The 20,682-nt window shown below is 39.9% G+C and overlaps 1 protein-coding gene and 1 pseudogene across 3 annotated transcripts in view; one reads left to right on the forward strand and one right to left on the reverse strand.

Moving 5' to 3' along the window:
* Pde10a (phosphodiesterase 10A) overlaps positions 1-20,682 on the reverse strand; it is a 340,101-nt gene that overhangs the window by 298,428 nt on the left and 20,991 nt on the right. The window lies entirely within an intron of this gene.
* The window catches only part of LOC101589131, a 29,502-nt pseudogene that overhangs the window by 2,938 nt on the left and 5,882 nt on the right, over positions 1-20,682 (forward strand). The window lies entirely within an intron of this gene.

The raw sequence follows: 20,682 nt of genomic DNA on the forward strand, positions 1-20,682 counted from the left end.
TTTTGACATTGTTTATTCATTTATAACATTCATTTAGTACATTCCTTCAAATGTACTGTTCAACACTCAGGTCATATGATTAGTTCTCAGAAAGCAAATGGAAATTGAGTAACAATAATGCCGTTCGGGCTGAAATGTCCAAACACTGCACACCAACAAAGAACCCACTACGGAAGGTGTGCCAAGCACCAGCACACAGGGACCAAGCCTGGTGGGCACCCTGCAGCCTCCACACCCCTTCTCTGACAGACCACAACAGCCCACGACAGTCCAGGATCACCTGGGCAGTCTCAGTTCACAACTGAAGTAGTCTTCACATCAGTAATACAGCCAGAGATCTGCTGACACAGGAGGTACTAGTGACATGTCCTTAAATATCTGGTGCCTAGAATTCCATGACAGGAAATGGGCAGAGCTAAACTCTGAATGAGAAGTGATCTGAATGAAGAGGCTTTCACACCAGCCAGCACACAATCTGCATTGCTGAAGCCATTTACTAACAAGCCGTTGACTAGTCTAGTATTTGAAAGGGGATTTAAATTTACACTTAGTTCTGAAACCTCCTTTAGCAGGAGCATCAACAAATGCCAAGGTACATCAGCATGACAAATGCATGGCTGTAAATTGTAAAACCTTAAACCATCAAAATGCAAGAGACTACAGTGAAGTCATCAGTATAGAAAAGCATGAGAAATTATGAGACAGACGAATACCAACTGAAGGCTCAGCTTGCCTGCTTTGGGAAGGGGTGTTGGTCATGCCACAAAATCTTGCTGATGAATATTTTCCTTAAATGTTCAGTGAAGATAATAGTCGCAATCGCACATACAGAGATGCACTGAGGCTTAAATAAAATAATACTGGCAAAGGGCACAGTGCCTAAAAAGTAAGCATGGCCTAGCACCCATTATTTCTAGCAAGAAAAAGTAAACTGGCATTAATATTGCTTTGCTCTGAATTGGAAAACAGAGTAGCACATACAATTTTTTAAATAAATAAACAAAAAGACTTCCACCCCAAATGGCTAATTTTTTAAAGTAGTGCTTCAAATGAAATTCACTAATCCGCTAAGCTCACCTACACTTCCAGAACTATAGACGAGAGATATGACTATTGCATTCTGCTGACAGAAAAAAAAATGTGAAGTTCTAAATATTCAAAGTGCTAAGTAAAAAACTTCAGATATCAAAAAGGCCCTTTAATTATGTTAAAGGCCAGCAGATCTACAACCTTTAAAAGCCCAGACTTTTGTTACAGTTGTCAGAATCCTTAATATCGCAATTTTATGGGATTTTTTTAAATGGCGTGATAAATGGCATTACAATATTGCAGTATGTTTGATGTGCAAGTGGGTAGATGATGTAGGAGGACGTGATGACTACGAGTTGAAAAAGAACTTCTGGAGAGTTCCTAAGAGTTGGAAATGTTAAGCTGTATGGTGTGATGAAGCAAGGCGTAGCTCAAGCTTAGTAACAGTGTCCTCAAAGTCATGGGACCAAATTAGCTAAAGTTCAGAGAAAACTAAATTACAAACATAGCAGGTATTTTCTGTTCATTTTATTTATTTATTTTTTTCTGTCATTTTAGATGCCAACATGAAAACAAAAGAATTCTAGAAACCTGTGCAACACCATGGGGTACCACTCCAAGAGCACATCTCCAAGCTCAGTTTGTCTCACAATTTCCCCCAACCAGAAGGGTTTTTTGTTGTTGTTGTTGTTATTTGTTTGTTTGTTTGTTTGTTTGTTTGTTTTTGGGCAGAACTGGGGATTGAACTCAGACCCTTGCACTTGCCAGGCCAGCGCTTATTCTACTGAGCCATCTCCCCGGTCTCCCAGTCAGAAGTTTTAGTCATCATCCTACTGCACATAAGCAACTAGAAAACAAGTTACCTTAGTGGTAGAGCCTTTTTTGTTTTCTGAATTAGATACAAACTAATTTATAGACTCCAAGTAAGCATGAAGGAATAGTTAAAATCGCTTTTTATTACTCTAGTTTGAGCAACAGGGTTTTTAATTAATTAAGGCATACTAGAGAATTTTAATCTGCTCAGGAGTAGCAACTGCTTTCAGTTAAAAACTAACATGGATAAACTGATACATTAAATCATTATTACTGTACTGGTTTCATTTTGGATTCAATTAAACACCACTGTCTATAAAAAAAAAAAAAAATCTCATCCACAGCAAGGAAACATTCATCATTTGAAACACTTCAAACTCCAGGAAAGGTTTCCAATTTCAGTAAAAATCAGAGAACCCAACCCGGCTATTCCAGCATGGCTCTGGATGTGCTGGAGTGAAGTTTGGTGGTAGAGCACTTGCTTAGCATGGGAGAAGCCAATGGTTCCAGACCATGCTTAACAGAAACAAAAACAAAAATGTTGCTATCTGGAAATGAGTTTTAGTAATTTCATATAACTTAAAACACAAGTGAAGTATCATTCATCTGGAAATCCAAAATGCTCTAAAATCCTAAACTTCTGACCACCAATATGACAGCAGAGTGAAAACTTCCACACCTGACCTCAGGTGACAGGCTCAGTACATGGGTGAATTTACCTGCAAGGTATATGTGTATATATACCTTGTGTTCTCCTATGAAATATGTGCTTAAACTTAAGACGTTCCCCGAGATATCACATCATGTATATATGAATATTTCAAAATCAAAACAACGTTCCCAATCCAAAATACATCTGAGGGGCTGAGGAGATAGTTCCACGGTCCAAGTGTCTACCTAGCAAGCACAAGGACCCAGTACCGCATGCAGAGCAAGCCCCTGTACCCCAGGCATGCCCCGACGGCCACTGAACCTGGGTGTGATGGTGTATGCCTGTAATCCCAGTGCTGAGGAGGCAGAGACAGTAAGATCACTATGAGTCTGAGCTGCTTAGTGAGACCCTATACCAAGTAAATAAATTAATTAAAAGGACCGGAACATAGCTGCTTAGCGAGACCCTATACCAAATAAATTAATTAATTAAAAGGACTGGAACATAGCCATGTATGGTGGTGCATGCCTGCCACCTGTGATCCCAGCACTCAAGAGGGTTGCCACGTGTGAGACCAGCCTGAACAACATAGCAAAAAAAGTCTCAAAAAAAAAAAAAAATACATCTGAGTCCCCACCTGTACAGAGACTTGAAAGGAGCCATACAAACTTGGCTCTGGGCTACAGATGTGATCTCTCCCAGACTCACTCACATCAGAGACTTAGAGCAGCTGGATTCTGACCACCAGGACCTGCGGAGGTAGGACCAGAGCCTGGCCAGGGGGGTTTGCACTGTGAGTCCCAGAGATGCACATGCTAGACAAAAGAGAGAAGATGCAGGAACCTCAAAGGCACTGTGGGGCTGCCCAGAAAAAGATCAAAGGTGGAGGGCTTTCCACCTTACTCAGAGCCTCCTGGGCAGAAACAGAAATAAGTAAGGAAAATCTTGGTGAGGGGAACAGAAAGGGCAGCTCCTCTAGAGTTCGCTGGGAGAAGTACTGCCCCACTTGAACTTGAGCTCTGACTCCGCTGCAAATGAGCCAGGGCAAGGACTCTTAACAAGCTGCATGTCAGGAGTCAAAACACCCGGAACTGTTTTCCTTTGCGGTGTGAGGACACCTAACTCTCTTGCTGACAGAAAAGGACTACTTTCAACTCAACTATTTGGCACCACATTTGGATCTCTGTCCATGTCAATTCTAAGGCAATAAAGTAATCTTATTTAATTTCATGTGCTGCTAAAATTATCAGTTTAGTCTATGAGTCGAATCCTAATCTTTAAATAATAGGATTATGGCAACTGCAAATGAAATCTGATTTTAAATGGTTTCAGTAAGAATTGTTACCTATATAATTTGCAGGATAAACTTATTCTTTAGAAAAATGACAGAAGTTGCTATGTCCAAATAAATGTACATCATCCTTAACATATACCTAGGGGTTGGGGTGAAGTCATAGAAATATTGATCACCTTAGTATTTTCACCACTTTTATTTTGTTCTTTTTTTTCTTTTTGAGGAACCGGGGATTGAACTCACACCTTAGTATTTTCTAAGTGAGACAATTTGAACAAAATGCAAATTGTGATCCATTATTTACTTCCAAAGCTGAAATGTTGCATTTATCCACATCACTGAAGATTTATCAATTGCAATGTCATTATTTGTGTGTGTGAATTAAACTTTTTACATCTGGAGGGTTGTTGTTTTGTGTTCCTAGGAATGGAACTGAGACCCTTACATATGTTATAAAGTACTGTATTACTGAGCTATATCTTCAACTACACTTTTTATTGCACAATTAAATTTATTGATATACGACTAATGAATAAACAATATATAAATGAGTTAGAACTACCAGCAATTACCAAGAATAAGAAGTACAGAAATAAACTATGCAGAAATACCCCAAGACTTATAGAAATGAGATGTAAACAAGGACTGCCAGAAGACAAGGTAGCTGTGACATAACAGAATTTAAAGATATGAAGAGCCATGCTGGCCCCGTCCCCAGGGCATGCTGAGACAGGATTGAGACTGGGCGTGGTGGTACGCACTTGTAATCCCAGCCCTTGGGAGGCTGTAAACAGAAGAATCTCTATGAGTCTGATCTAGTAGTGAGACCCTGAACACCCTGTAGACCCTTTCCTAAAATACAGAAAAAATAAATAAATAAATAAGCAAAGATATGAAGAGCAGTACTACAGAAGAGCGGGGATGAATGTCATCCCTCATCAGCAGGAAGTCCCAGAAGTTGCTCTGGTCTTTACCTATGGGATGTGAAATCTAGCTGAAAGCTCATATGAAAGCTCAGGTGTGAAATGGCAGTGGCATGTGGCAAATTCAGCTGCACAGAATGTCCTTGAGCAGAGATTAGTGGAACCTTCTCTCACCACTATGAATATCCTTACATTGCATACTTTTACACCTGTGGGAATCATTATGAAATGGCTTGTTTTAGGAAAGGGATCCTAAAGAATAGCAAACTAGATGCTTAATTTATTAGACAGCAAGGGGCTATAAGAAGGCTTATCACAATCACTGTATTTCATTGTAGTCTTTGATTTCAAATCAAGAACAATGGGGGCTGGTGAGATGGCTCAGTGGTCTAAAGCACCTACTTAGAACAAGCTTAGTGAAGCACAGGGACCACGGTTCAATCCCCCAGCACCACATGCCAGCCAGCCCCGCCCCCTGGTGGGCTGAGCTGGCCACACACACACATAAATAAATTAAAAAAAAAATTAAAAAAAAAAAGAACAATGAACTCTACCTTTAATGATGGTAAATCTTGCTCAAAGAATTTCTGCCCAAATTTTCCAACTCTGGGATAAAGTGATGGTGGAGAAACCAGATCACAACGGAATGGTTGAGGCAGATAACTTTCACCACAAGTGTGGGAATAATTGTCCCTTTGGAAACATAAATTCAGAATAAAAGGAGACCATCAGCACTAAGGACCAGTAGCTGCAGAATCCCTACCATCAGGTCTCTGAGACAGATAGTTGCCTTTTAGTGCCTACAACCAACCAATAGTCAACAGATCTGCCAGGACAGCACAATGTTAATGCACAAGGAATCTTTCTCACTCAAGAAAAGAAGATGAAACTATCACGATCCCCTGTATACCTGTGAATAAATCATATGTGAAAGGGATGACTTCACAGCATCCATAAGAACATAAAACAGTCAATTCTGGGAAGGAAGTTGCTCGACAGAAAACAGCATTTGATCTTGGTCAGATTTAATACTGTAGAATATAGAGCAAATGCCTTTGATTTGTGCATCTGGAGATGTAAATATAAATCCACTGCCCAGACTTTATATTGTTGAGCCTCAAAGCACCAAGAAGAAATTGAATCAGTACTACGGGCTACAAGCTCGCACATTCTATTAAATGAGTATGTCTGTGCTGAGGTTCCCAGTGCCCCTTCTGTTCTGCAGGCACCACGCTGCATGCTAGCATAGGCCAGAAGGGGCTGAAGAGCTGGGTGTCCTCTACGCAGAAGAGAACCAGCAGTGAATTAGGAGGGACCCTGGAGGGAAGAGGACACAGCATGGAGAGCCCACCAAGTAGTATCTGAGCAGAAGTCCTAGAACGCCAACGGGAGCTCAAGGAAAGATGCCATGAAATCACTGCTGCAGGTCAGCTTTTCTTTACTGGCACAGAAATTACATGCTCAAAAAACTAAAACACAAAACAAAATTAAAAAATCTCCCCTTGGAAGAGAGAAAAGAGGAAATAAGTACAGAAAAGCATGAAGCCAATCAGTGTACAAGCCAGCATGTACATCTCCAAAGGACACAGGGCAAGGTGCTCTGGATGAGCAGCAGAAAACAGGAATAGTGTGATTATTCCATTTCCAAAAATTTCTCTTTTGCCATAGTAATTATTTTCCTAAAGTGATATATATGAGCTGAATTTTTATAAGCTGAGTGCAAATGTAAACATTCTGTCATAGAGGAAAATCTTATTAATAAAACTCTTACACTTTGTAATCTGCTGGGTGGATCCCAAAGTAAGGGGTGCGGCACAATCACCTAGGGGTGCCTCCCAGGCACAGACAGGAGTAGAGATAGAGTGAGACATGCTCCTCAGAAAGTGACACACACGGGTAGGCCATGAATGTGCCTGCTGGCTTCCTGTGTTAGCTACTTTCTCACTGCTGAGACAGGCTACCAGCAGCTACAATAAAGGAAGAGAGATTGATTGTGGCTCACAGTTTGTAGAGAGTTCAGTCCATAGTCATCTGGTTCTAAGGTAGGGCAGCATGGCAGACAGGCATGGAAGAGGAGAAACAGTTCACAGCATAGCAGGCAAGAAGCAGAGCCCACCGCAAGGGAGGAGGAATGGATATATATGGATATATATATATATATATATATATGTGTGTGTGTGTATACACCATATATATATACTATGTATATATACCATATATACACACACCATGTTTTATACATATACATATGTTTATATATATATATGTATACACATACATTCACATCTATCCATATATGTATGTCTAGATACCTCCACCCTTCCTCACTGAGTGACTCGCTTCTTCCCACCAGGCTTCCCTTCCTAACATCACACCCCACTACAGACCCACCAGTGGACTAAGCCAGAAGCACAGCCCCTTAATTCATTACCTCCCAAAAGCCCCACCTATAAGCACACAAGGTTTTGGGGAGACATCTAGATATTGCCACGATACTTCCTGACACTCCTAAAGATACAAACTGATCATTTGCAAACTCAGCGTCCATAAGTTATAGAAAATACAACGCTGCTGTCACTAAAAGAATGAGCATGTGTCTAACTGTAGATCTTTCATAAAAGCCTGCAGATACAATCTCAGTATGATGCCCCCAGAATAGTCTCATTCTTCACACTAACTGGCCCAGTGATCCAGGCAGGTGGGCCCACTGGCCTCTGACAGCTCCTGGAAAAGTAGCTGGTCTGGGACTCTCCCAAGCTGTCAAAGAAACACGCACCTGCCTGATGTGACGGCAACTTGAGCCCACTTCCCACTGTTGAGAGGCACCCTTACAGCCTTCCCCGGTCAGGAGTGGTATCCTCCTTGCAAAAATTTTCAGACTTACTCTAACAGAGATGAACAGGCAGGTAAGATCCCAAAATAAAATAATGTTAAGGGTTTCTGCCGAGTTTAGAGGTTGGACTAGTAAAATATTTCAGAAAAGGTTATTATTCCTGAAGTATCACTCCTTATTTCATTTGTGGGGTTGGGGTAGATATCTGTCATCTTATTAGAGCAGACCTCAGCAAGAATCTGGTCCTAGCATAGGCACAAAGTCAGAGATTGACTCTGTCCTCACAGTGCAAGCCAAGTGGGCTGGCGACCTTCGTAAGTGTGTAGAGGCCAGGGAGGCGTACTCTGTTGTGAGAAAGAGGGGAAGGTTCAGTGATACACCACTTCTTTTCCAAGTAGACACTAATAAGTGTCTGTTAAAGGGTCAGGGAGGTGGCTCAGTGGAATAAGCGCTTCCCTGGCAAGCGCAACGGCCTGAGTTCAATCCCCGGTTCTGCAAAAATAAAATAAAATAAAATAACTTCCTGTTAAATCAGTAAGAAGGTAAGGAAACTGAAAAATATTTCTAGGTCCACATTTGTGAGCAATAACTTAGGAAACATCAATCTAAAGAAAATATCACAGCATATTTGGAATTATGCCATAACAAGAAAATGGGTGATTACTTTAGAGTATGTTTGTACGTACACCTAGCCTACTCCAAAGAGATATATAGCAAATTTAAACATTTTCTTGGGCCGGAGAGATGGTTCAGTGGAATAAGTGCTTCCTTAGCAAGCACAAGGACCTGAGTTCAATCTTTGATTCCACAAAAAAAAAAAAAAAACATTTTCTTACCTTCATAACTTGATAAAATTTATTCAGAGATTTAAAGTTATTTCTTAGAGAGGGGAGCTTCATTTACATCCACATAAATGAGTATCTGTATGAATCCAAACTTTTAAAGACTATAATTAGCATAGCTTTGTATTTATTTTTGGTAAGAAATCTAATTTAATTTTTACAAAAAAGAAAGTATATTAAATAACCACTTAAAATTGTGAACAAAAAATAATCATTAGAATTATGACATATCCATATGAATATCTAATTTAATTTAATGGAAACAGAAGACTTCTTAATGGAAAAATATTACATATGATTCAACTAGGTAAGCTGCCATGTGCAGTGATTCAGTGTAATAGTCCAAATAACTATAAATTCAAGATCAAGTTATCACTATGTAAGCACTTTAATGTAACACGTGCCATTCCCATGGCCTCCAGGAAATTTCTTCGGTCTTGTTTTCATTTCTCTATGACTATGACTCCAAATCCATAAGTTTACATTCATGTGGCACATAAATAACTCTTGTTTACCTACGGCATATGATGCATATTACCAAACTAATACCATATTTTATGTACTTGGTTGTGGATAAACCCAAGAAAATAGTTTTCATATGTTTGTCCCCACTTAGCAAACACACAAGTTCACTGGCTGCTTGAAAAGAAATTTTCTCGGGCTGGAGAGATGGCTCAGTGGTCTAAAGCACCTACTTGAAACAAGCTTGGCAAAGCACAGGGACCGCGGTTCAATCCTCCAGCACCACATGCCAGTCAGCCCCGCCCCCTGGTGGGCTGAGCTGGCCACACACACACACACAATAAATAAATGTAATAAATAAAAATAAATAAATATTAAAAAAAAGAAAAGAAATTTTCTCATACACACAATTCTTATAGTTCTAACCATTCTTTTGAGGAGCAAAATCAAGGGGTATAATGTAGAAATATAACTTGCCACATTATGTTTATGAAATCTATAAATGGACATTTCCATGATATAAGAATTTGGAGATAAAATATGAACCATTTAAAAAGGAGCCCTCTAATGGTCACAATTTATAGCTTTTTGGAAATTTTTCAAAGGGAAAAAATTGGGCAAAACCACCTTGCAGGAAACCTCACATTCCAGACTCTCCTGCAGGGCCCTGGGAGTCTCCAGAACAGCAACTATCTGTCCCTCTCCTTCCCACAGTAGATACAGCACTGACTCCCAAAAGATGACATTTGCTATGGGAGCAATTATGCTGCCAAGACTGGATAACTGCTTGCACCCCAGCATGAACACACCTGTGAAAAACGACCTGCAGATATAGAAATGAGCCTCTCTCGGATGCCTGGGGTGTGCTGACTTAGCCAGGCATTATTCGGCCTACAGTATTAATTTCCTGCTTCACAACCCTGCTCCTGTTCCAACCCTCTTTCCCTTCAACAGGCCAGTCACCTAACTCCTCATACTGACATTACTGTCAAAGGAAGGGTTAAGAACAGCTAGGACCACCCCAGAGATGATGAATGAAAGCAAATTATTGTCCAATGTACCTGCTATTTAATCCTTCCAGCAGCTCTGTAAACAGGTACCATCATCCTCATTTTATAGTGAGTAACTGAGGGCAAAACATTAGATAACTAATTTGCCATAGACAGTGAAGGATAGGTCAGGGCAGAAGCTGGCCCCTATTACCTGGCCCAGCACACTTCACCAGCATGCTCTTCAGTAGGATGGCCAAGAATGTACACTGAGACATAGATGGGAGACAGAGCATGGCTTAGACAGCCTGGGACTCCGGAGAGGCACAGCAGGATCCCAGGATCATCATAGCACCCCTACCTAAGAACTTCTTGCTGGTCTCAGGAGAGGTGGGCAGCCTAAAAGAAAAGAGAGGCCAGGATGAACCTGCTGTTGTAACTCTTCACTGTAGCCCACACTGAGTCTCCCAGACCAGGAGTATGCCTTTTTTTATTTTTCTTGTATCCTCTCTTTTTCTGCCTACTTTGCTCTGCAGTGCCAGTTTCTCTCTGACCCTTCACTCTTCAAATAAACCTTGTTATCCATTTTGGTTTGTCTTGTTCAATCTTTTGTCCCAGGTGAGAAGCTCCTGGAATATGTTTAATTAGCAAGCCATTTCTAAAAGGAACTACCTGATAACAGGCCCACTGCAGTAATTACCCACCTCTGCTACACAGGCTGCACCCCACAGGAGCCCTCAGGCAACACTGTGCCCACTCACCAGAGGGACTACACCAGCTAGGCTGAACCTGAGTTACCACGGTGTATATTTCCAGTCAGACTAACACATCAGCAATACTCAAGGGGCCCTGTTCTGAGTCCAGTAACTAGTGGCCAGTAGTAATATACACAAGACAGGAAAATGACCCACATGTGGCACGAGTAAAGAGGAAGCATATGCATTCAGCTGGGACTCAGCAATACCCTTGTCAGTCCACCACTGAGTATCAGGCAGTCTATCAGGTTCTCAAAGACAAATAAAATCCCAGTTACAAAGAGGCACACTTCTCATGGTCTATACAGGGCTGTGTGCTAGCACCAAAATCCTTCTTTCTCAAAGGTCATGGGAAGAAGAATAAGGAGAGGCACATCAGAGCCCGCACCTCACTGCATGGGCAGGAGGTTGTCTTCCTAGATTGCGGAGAAAGCCTTTGCAGAGGAATTCGCTGCACAATGATATTTACAGCGAAGGCAGGATGCCAGAGCACAAGGCAAAATCTGGCTTAAATTTCCCAGTAGCCAAAGAATAATTTCTAAAAAATTACCTTCTCTGTATCTCTTAAAATAAGAAAATGCTTTTTAGCAATTATTCTCCACAATCCTATTTCTCACAGGCTTTTGTTCCACTCCCCATCTCCGCATTTGCTCCATCTACGACTGTGCTTGCTATTTGTAACAGATCTTTTAAAAAGGCATCAGAACTTCTTCTTTATGCTAGGTGTAATGAGCCAACTCAGAACGGCACCTAAGCAGATTGTAAGAGCCGCCAGCGCTGCCACTGCCACCGCCTGTTACTTTTCTTCCCAAAAGAAAAGTATTTTAACCCTTTGTGCTTAGAAATGATCGGACTGCCCAACAGTTCCTCCCCCTCTTATTGTCATCACTTTATATCTCTGACTACTTGAAGCACAATGGGGGTCCAAACTAAATGCAAATAAAAAATGCAAATGGATTGTAACAGAGAATAAGGGAGGGAGGGAGGAGGAAGGAGCCAATCATTTTATATCAAAGCAAGTATCACTTTAAAAGAAAAATAGGGGGCTGGGGAGATGGCTCAGTGGAACAAGTGCTTCCCTGGCAAGCGCAAAGAACTGAGTTCAATCCCTGGCTCCGCAAAAAAAAAAAAACAAAAAACAATTTGTTTTCTACCAAGCATTTCCATTGTGGTGTGCTCTGAAAGGAGGCACGCCATCCGTCATTCTTGTTCTAGGCTCAGGACATTCAACTGATACTGGCTTGTGCAATGGAACATCTTTTTTTTTTTTTTTTTTTTTCCCGGAACCGGGGATTGAACTCAAGCTCTTGCACTTGCCAGGGAAGTACTTATTTCACTGAGCTATCTCCCTGGCCCCCTGGAACATCTTAAACTTTATATTCCTTATGGTTAAAATTATTACACAAAGAACTGCAAAATTTTTAAAATATATATTATGAAATCTTAAACTTCATCATTTAAATATATACTAGTCAAAACTGGTAAAAGTTGAGTTCGTCATCCCAAGGTTAAGTTGCCCACATGACACCCACATTGCATAATAAGATATGTATTTAGTTGCCTACCTAACAATCTAAAATAGAATAGTCAAACAACAATGGCAAATTAACTACTACACTAAGGGAGGACTAGAGTCTCTAAGTACCTAGAACACACAATTTCCATGCAATAGTTATATAACAATGAAGATTATTAACTTTTATATTCTCTATCCCCTGGCTCCGATAACAGGGCTGTAACAATGCGTCATATTAGTGCTGAATTTTATAGTTCATAAAGCACTGTCACATGCATTGTTTTCTCTTTATCTTAATCAAAGAGAAAGGAAAGGAAAGACAGAGGGACCTGTGTGATAATAAGATTGCTACCAATTTCTAGATTAGGGAAAGCATTCAGAAATTACATGATTACCCCATGAATCCAGGACTAGCAGATGGAGGAGATTATATTCAAATTATTCAATATTCAAACTGCTGTCATTTGACTCCAGGCCTCATGTTCTTTATACAGCACACAAGTTTACTGGCTGTGCACACACCCTAGTTTATCAGTTTACTGCTGTGTGCCTTCTCATCCACTACTTTAGTTGTATAATTGAAAACTCAGGGTCCAGGAAGGTATCTCAGTGGCATAAGCGCCTGCCTGGCAAGTGCAAGGTCCTGAGTTTGAACCCCAGTATTAAAAAAAAATCAGAGGAGCCAGGGTGATGGCTCCATGGAATAAATGCTTCCTTGGCAAGCGCAAGGGTCTGAGTTCAATCCTTGGTTCCGCAAAAAAAATAAAAAATTAAATAAATAAATAAAACCAGAGTGAAAACTTAGAGATTCATGTTTGTTTTTAAAAGAGGTCATACAGGGGGCCTGGCCTTAGCTCAGTTGTTTAAGTGGCTGCTTCCACAAAGCTGTCAGCCTCAGGTTGCTGTAGTTGGATCCCCACAACACTCCAGCCAGCCAAAACACCCCTGAGGGCATTCAGAGCAAAATAAATAAATAAATAAATAAATAAAATAAAATAAATAAAAGAGGTCATACATAGTATAGTTTTCAACTGCAGTTAATAAAGATTTTGTAAAAAGGTGAAATAAAATGCAATCTCAGATGATACAAAATTTCTAGATGCTAAAAATGTTTTATAAATGCAAAGAGATTTTAGAATCATAATGATTCAAATGCTTTTACTTAGCAATTTTTAAAAAAATCTTTAACTATTTATGTATTGTTATATGAAATATTAAGGTTTTCATACGTTTCAAATCAACAACCATAATGCATTTTTAAGTAGCAAACAGATACACAACACAAATGCATATTACTATTCTCAAAGCAAAAAGGTTTACAAGTAAAAGTTTCATGCTATTTTATCAACAAGATTGACAAATTTAAACAGGCTTACTCAGGTAACTACAACCATAAGTAATTAAGAAAACGTAAAGAATATGAAAATTGAGTAAAAATTAAGAAAGCTCTTAGGTAATGACCTGAACAACTTCACTGTTTGGACCTGCGGTGGTGATCTTCCACTTCCTTTCTACTAGATTTTCCTGTTCAGCAGGTCTAAAATTATACCAGTATTCCTATCTGAATATCAAGTAAAATAAAGTGTTGGTGGCTGTAAAATTCGGATTTATGCCACAGATGGCATGAGTAGTTTGAAACTTTGCTTATAAAAATTACCTGTTAAAGTGATTTGCCTAATCAGCAGAGAGCAACACAATTCATTCAGTGAGTACAATAACTTCCTATTGACTGTCACTTTGTCCTCAGCTAGCACTGCCATGGGCATATTCACAATGCTCACCCCCATAAAATATCACACATCTAAAAAAAAAAAAATCACACGTCTGACATCTCTGTTCCAATCACTGTCTCTTTCTGCAGTCAAAAGAGCTGCCAAAACGTCTGAGACAAGCCCCTTCCCATGTTCGAGACTGGCTGACAATCACGTGCCTCATGAGGACAGAGATACAGACCCACACAGGACCATGGGTGAGCAAAGGAGGGAGGAGCCATGCTTTGGACATGGCATGTGGACACAGCAAGGGGGACTAACGCCTACAAAAACTTTAAAAGTTAGAGGAAAGGGAATCTTATCATCTGAGGTTACTAATTACAGCAGCAAACCAAAGTGTGAATCTGCAGTCTTTTAAAAAACAATTATATAGGGGCCAGGGCGATGGCTCAGTAGAATAAGCACTTGCCTGACAAGTGCAAGGGCCTGAGTTCAATACCCAGTTCCACAAAAAATAAATAAATAAATAAATACATAAATACATATCAATTATATATTAAAGAATTATTAAAGAAAAAAAGAATTGTTGATATCAATAAATTAGAAAGTTAAATTCACAATATTGTGTCTAAGAAAATAAAAAGTATCACACATTTTAAAAAGATGTTTATGTAAAGTACTACGAATCATTAAACATAGGTGATTTAAAAGTTATTCTTTGGGGCCGGGGAGATGGCTCAGTGGAATAAGCACTTCCATGGCAAGCACAAGGGACTGAGTTCAATCCCCGGTTCTGACAAAAAAAAGAAAAAAAAGAAAAGAGAAGTTATTCTTTGATACTCTGGAAAATACTGGCCTCCCTCAGAAATGCTTGCTAGCCTCAGCAGCACCACAGGGCAGTAACTGTCCTGGGCAGGGCTGGCCACTTGGCAGTGCCACAGCCTGTCAGGCAAGACTGGAGTACAGCCAGGAGGGAACACACATGGTGCTGTTCACAGAGCAAGGAGGTAAAGCACCGAGCTCTGAGATTTGTTCTGCTTAGGATTCACCCTTGTTAGGCTACTGGAAGAACCAAATAAGACGACCAATAGAAAACAATTTTTAAAACTGAAAATCTATGCATATTGTAGAGGGGTCTTATTCTCTTACCTCTGCAGCTGATGTGCCCCCTCTGACAGTCACACTCAGCAGACTCCATGCCCCAGGACACCTATGCCATGCCCTCACACAGATTCCATTTCCTCTGCTATCCAGAGGAACATGGGATCATGAATGTGTGTGCAATCTGTTCACTTGTGGGGCATGTAATTTCTCGCTTGGACTCTGGAAGGCAGCATGCCATGAGATTGCTCTTCTAACCTCCTATCCCCAGCCTCAGGTGGAGCCACACAGCCAGGAATTCCCTGTCTAGATCTCTGCTTGTGTGGCTCCCTCCACCAGAAACTTTCCCCCTCCAGGAATGCATGTCTACGCTACCCAGCTCAGGACTTCTTCCTCCTTTGTCATCTCCTCGGGGACCCTCTTCACACCTTGGATGTGTGTCCAGTATGCTGTGTGCTGTTTTTTTTTTTTTTTTTTAGAGAAATTTATTTATTTTTATTTTTATTTTTATTTTTATTTTTATTTGAACTGGGGATTGAAATCAGGCCCTTGTGCTTCCCAGGCAAGCGCTTATTCCACTGAGCTACTTCCTCAGCCCTGGAAATTTATTTTTTTATATTTATTTTTATTGTTTTTGGCGGAACAGGGGATTGAACTCAAGCCCTTATGCTTGCCAGGGAAGTACTTATTCCACTGCTATCTCCCCGGCCCTAGAGAAATTTATTTTTTAATATTAATTTTATTGAGAAAGAAGTAGCAATGAGACTGTTTCAAAACAGGTTAATAGGGGCCAGGGAGATGGCTCAGTGGAATAAGTGCTTCCCTGGCAAACATAAGGGTCTGAGTTCAATCCCCAGTTCCAAAAAAAAAACAGGTTAGTAGCACACTTACAATAATTAATACATTGCATATTGTCTTTGTAGTACTTATTCATACTACAAGATGCAGACATATCTTGTCTAAACAATATTAGTTCAAAACTTTCTGCTCATTGAACCAAGAGAAAGTAGCTGTATATCTATGCTAACTATTTTGTATATACAGATTTTTTTCACTAAAAAATGGTCCCTCATTTATATCCTCCTTTTTTGTTTACTTTGTCAGAGATGGGTATTCCATTGCCATTCATATATTGTAGGTGCATGAATTCAGCAAAGCAATCCAATATAGTCCAGTAGTCTATAATAGTAGTGGGTCATCCGCAAGATCGGCAATGTCAGAAGTTGTTGACTTCAGCCTTTTACAGCTCAGCATATTAATATGGCTTTACCTTTTTTTTTTTTTTTTTTTTTTTTTTTTTTTTTTGAGGTATGGGGGATTGAACTCAGGGCCCTGTGCTTGCCAGGCAGGCACTTATGCCACTGAACTATCTCCCTGGCCCATGGCTTTACTTTTTACACCTCGTTTTTATACTTTTCTGCTGGATGGTAACTCAGTGGTGCCTCAAATTTTCTGATCAAGGAGATTATGGGGCCACAGAGGAAAGTGATTGATGATGTAGAGTGTGCCTAAGGAGAGACACATGGAGAGAAAACATTCTCTCAGGCTTTTACCGAGAGCAAACAGGTCAAGCAATGACTGTGACTTATCCAAAATGGCTGACAATGACAAAAGATCTACAAGTTGCTGTATAGGGTTTCAGGTAAATCTTGAGGGGATTTGACTGACCTTGTCAGATATAAAAGTTACATTTTTTGTTATATAGGTCTTGCTTTATCATGATTGTGTTCTGTTTAGGCCTGCCTTGACCACTAAGCCATAGGCTCACTAAGTTCTCTCACACTTATTTATCTACCACTGTGTCAACACACATTAAGAACTCAAACACACTCACTGAGTTGAACTGAATTCTAGTGGAGGAGACAGCCACATAAAAGTGAACATTAGGGGCTGGAAAGATGCCTCAGTGGAATAAGTGCTTCCCCGGCAAGAGCAAGGGCCTGAGTTCAGTCCCCAGTTCTGGCGGGGGGGGAAAAAAGTGGACATCAAAACAAACTATAGGGGCCAGGGAGATGGCTCAGTAGGATAAGCGCTTGACTGGCAAACGCAAGGATCTGAGTTCAATCCCCGGTTCTGAAAAAAAAAAAAAAAAAAAAAAAAACCTATAATTACAGAGATTTTGGGGAGGTAGTGGCCTCAAAGAACTGACAAACTCACCCCCCAAATGATTCTTAGTGGCACTGGCTGGTTAAGAAGACAAGTTTCTGAAGTCCTTCCTGGTCTTAACAAAGAAGACTTGTCAGCCAAATCTTCAGTAACTCTCTTTCTATAATCTTTATACTGGCTGCCTTTAGTCTACCAGCTTATGGCTTGAAAACACTCAGGTGGGAGAAATGTCATCCAGCCTACAAAATTTACTTACATCTAGTTTGTTAATTTAGGTCTAAAACACCCTTTGCATTCACTATTTTACAGCATACTTTCTAAAAAAATCTGTACCCCATCAAACAGTCTTAAGTTGACATATAAAAATTTAATTGCATTTAAATAGTTGCAAATGATGTATATTCCCATATGTTTTTACAGCAAATATATTTTACATATACTTTTGTTAAAACTTTGGAGCTATGGAATAGTTTATTCAGTTTATGAAGTCCATCTTCCACATAATCTTCCTGGAAAGTCAATCACCAGCATTAAATCAAATAACTGAATCAGACCTAATTTCTGTTGGAAAGGGTTGTTTTAAAGCTTGTGTACAAATTCTAATTTTTGCCCCTGTGACAACTTTCATTTCTGAAAGGTAATTCTAAAATAGATGGGTAGAGGGCCGGGGAGATGGCTCAGTGGAATAAGCGCTTCTCTGGCAAGCCCAATGACCTGAGTTCAATTCCCGGTTCCCCCAAAAAATAAATAAATAAATAAAATAGATGGGTAGAGGCTGGGGAGATGGCTCAGTAGAATAAATGCTTGCCTGGCAAGCACAAGGGCCTGAGTTCAATTCCCGGTCCTGCAAAAAAATAAATAAATAAAATAAGATGAAATAAAATAGATGGGTGGATGGATAGCTATATACATGTTTAGCTGGGTGGATGGCTGGATAGATGGTTTGGGTTAGTGAGCTCACCATGGATGAATAGATAGATAGATGAGTAGAAGATGGATGAGTGGATGGATGGATGGCTACATAGGTGAGCGGGTGGGTTAATATGAGCCTTGCCATGAGTTTATTGATCTTGTGAAATAAAGCTCACAAGATCACTTAGTCCTTGTTTTGCTCTCCCCATCCCCTCTCTCAGGATCAGATTCTTTGGACCATTGTTCAAGACCCCAGAGATTCTTAACCTCTGGGGCAATGATGGATAGCATAATTCTGGTTAGAAAAATAAAGGTAATGCTCTTCTTCTTTCAGGAATGGGACAAGGTCAGTTGTGAAAAGGAAAGTAGATAAGAAAGGACCAGGGAGATGGCTCAGTAGAATAAGCGCTTCCTTCGCAAGTGCAAGGGTCTGAGTTCAATCCCCAGTTCCACCAAAAAAGAAAGTAGATAAGAAAAATAAGCCAGGCACAGAAAGATAAATACTGCATGATCTCAATTTTATATGAAATATTAAAAAGTCAAAACATATAAGCAGAGTAGAAAGGCGCTAAAGATTGAGAGGACGAAGACAGGGAAAATAAACAAAAATATCTATTTTTTATATTTCAAAATTGCTAGCTTTCAGGGGGCCAGGGAGATGGCTCAGTGGAATAAGGGCTTCCTGGCAAGCACAAGGACCTGAGTTCAATCCCCGGTTCCGAAAAAAAAAAAAAAAAAAAAATTGCTAGTTTTCAATAGTCTCACTACAAAGAACTGAGGAGATGCATATGGTGAGGTGATACATACGTTACTAGCTTGATTAAATCATCCCACAATGTACACGTGTATCAAAACATCATACATACACCATAAATATATACAATTCTTATCTGCCAATTAAAAATAAAATTGTATTCCATATTATGCCTAAAATGCTTGATATGCAGACAGATAGTGAGGTTAAGCTTAACAGCCTAAGTTGTATGGTAATAACAATAAGCTTGTCTTCTGGATGGTTAACAACATAAGTTTGCAGACCAAAATTAGAGAAAAAGGAGGGCTGCAAGGAAAGCCAACATTTTGGCCCTAGCCTTCCAAGATCAATTAAGACTCAGGACATATGAGAACTTGTACTGTAATGTCATGTAACTCGGCAGTGTCCCAAATTTTCTGATCAAGGAGATTATGGGGCCAAAGAGGAAAGTGATCGATGAGGTAGAGGTTCCTAAGGAGAGTCACATGGAGAGAAAACATTCTCTCAGGCTTTCACAGAGAGCACATTGGCCAAGCAATGGCCATGACTCATCCACATGGCTGACACTGACAAAGGTTCTACAACCTGAGGTACAGGATCTCAGGATAAATCCTGAGGGGATTTCACTGACCTTATCAGACCCAAAAGCTACAACTCTTGTTGCATAGGTCCTGCTTTACCTTGGTCTTAGCTATCCAGCAGAAAAGTATAAAAATGAAATATAAGAAGTAAAGCCATGCTGTTATGTTGAGCTGTAGGGGACTCAGGTCAACAATTTCTGACATTGCCAGTCAAGCGGAAGACCCAATACTATTATGGACTACTGGACTCTTTTAGAATATTTTGCTGAGTTAACACACCTATAATATTCAAATAACGGAACTTAACCAAAAAAGGGGATACAGATGAATGTCCATTTTGTATCTGTGTATTCAAAGTGGTTAGGATAGATATATAGTTACATTCTCTTGATGAATAGAGTGATTTGTTCTACTGGTGTTTGTAAATAGGATATTATGTCTGCATCTCGTACAGCAATTAACCACTAAGAAGAATGTATGCAATGTGTTAATTATTGAAACTGTCCTACCAATTTGATTTGAAACTGTCTCCTTGCTATTTATCAATAAAATTATGGGAAAAAAATAAAATAAAATTGTAAAAAGAAAACAGAACTGGCAGACCTGTTGCAGGCAGATATTCTCAAGCAAGCTTGGTTTTTAAACATCTCTATAAAGGTTAAAGACATAAAAATTGCCTGTGCACCTTTTTGGCAGCAGGCACACCAGTCTGAAGCCAGCTGTTAAGGGACTTCTATTTCAAAAGATCCACAGGACCTGGAGCCTTCCTTCAGCATCCTGAGTGAATTCTACCTGTGACTTTATTCCTAGACATCGTACGTGGAGAGGAGCACCCTAGCTTCCGCTCAGCCTTCTCTCCTGTAATGCACTCGTTACAGGTTCACTCATTAATGCACATTCATCATGATACCATAATGAACATAACCATAGCAGTGCATGCCTATGCAGCATATGTACTATACATTCACTACACAGGTCTGCTGATATCTTCCCAATGTATTTGAATGAGTAATGCTGCAGTATCCAAATCTTCACTAGATCTAAGTAAATTAAGGGGAAAAAATGACAATGGAAGTATGTAACACAGAAATTGCTTGACCAGCCACTCTACATACTACACGAGCAACTTCTTTGTGTACTAGGGTAATTTTCTCCAAGAAAGGAAACAGTGATGTCCTCTCTCCAAATCAGCCCCATCATACATAAAATATTTACAGCAAAGCACTTTGTCAAAAGAATTCCACATGCCTCATACTTGGTGTAAGTAAGAAAATACAGTGAGGGTTTAAAATTTTTTTAATTTATTACAGAAAAAGACTCACTGAAATTACCGCCTATCGAAATACTTTCTCACACATTACACACACTGATCCCATCATTCTTGCTACTTTTTAAAGCATTTCTTTTA

The sequence above is a fragment of the Octodon degus genome, unplaced genomic scaffold, assembly GCF_000260255.1.
Source record: "Octodon degus isolate 3935 unplaced genomic scaffold, OctDeg1.0 scaffold00261, whole genome shotgun sequence".
Taxonomy (NCBI): Eukaryota; Metazoa; Chordata; class Mammalia; order Rodentia; family Octodontidae; genus Octodon; species Octodon degus.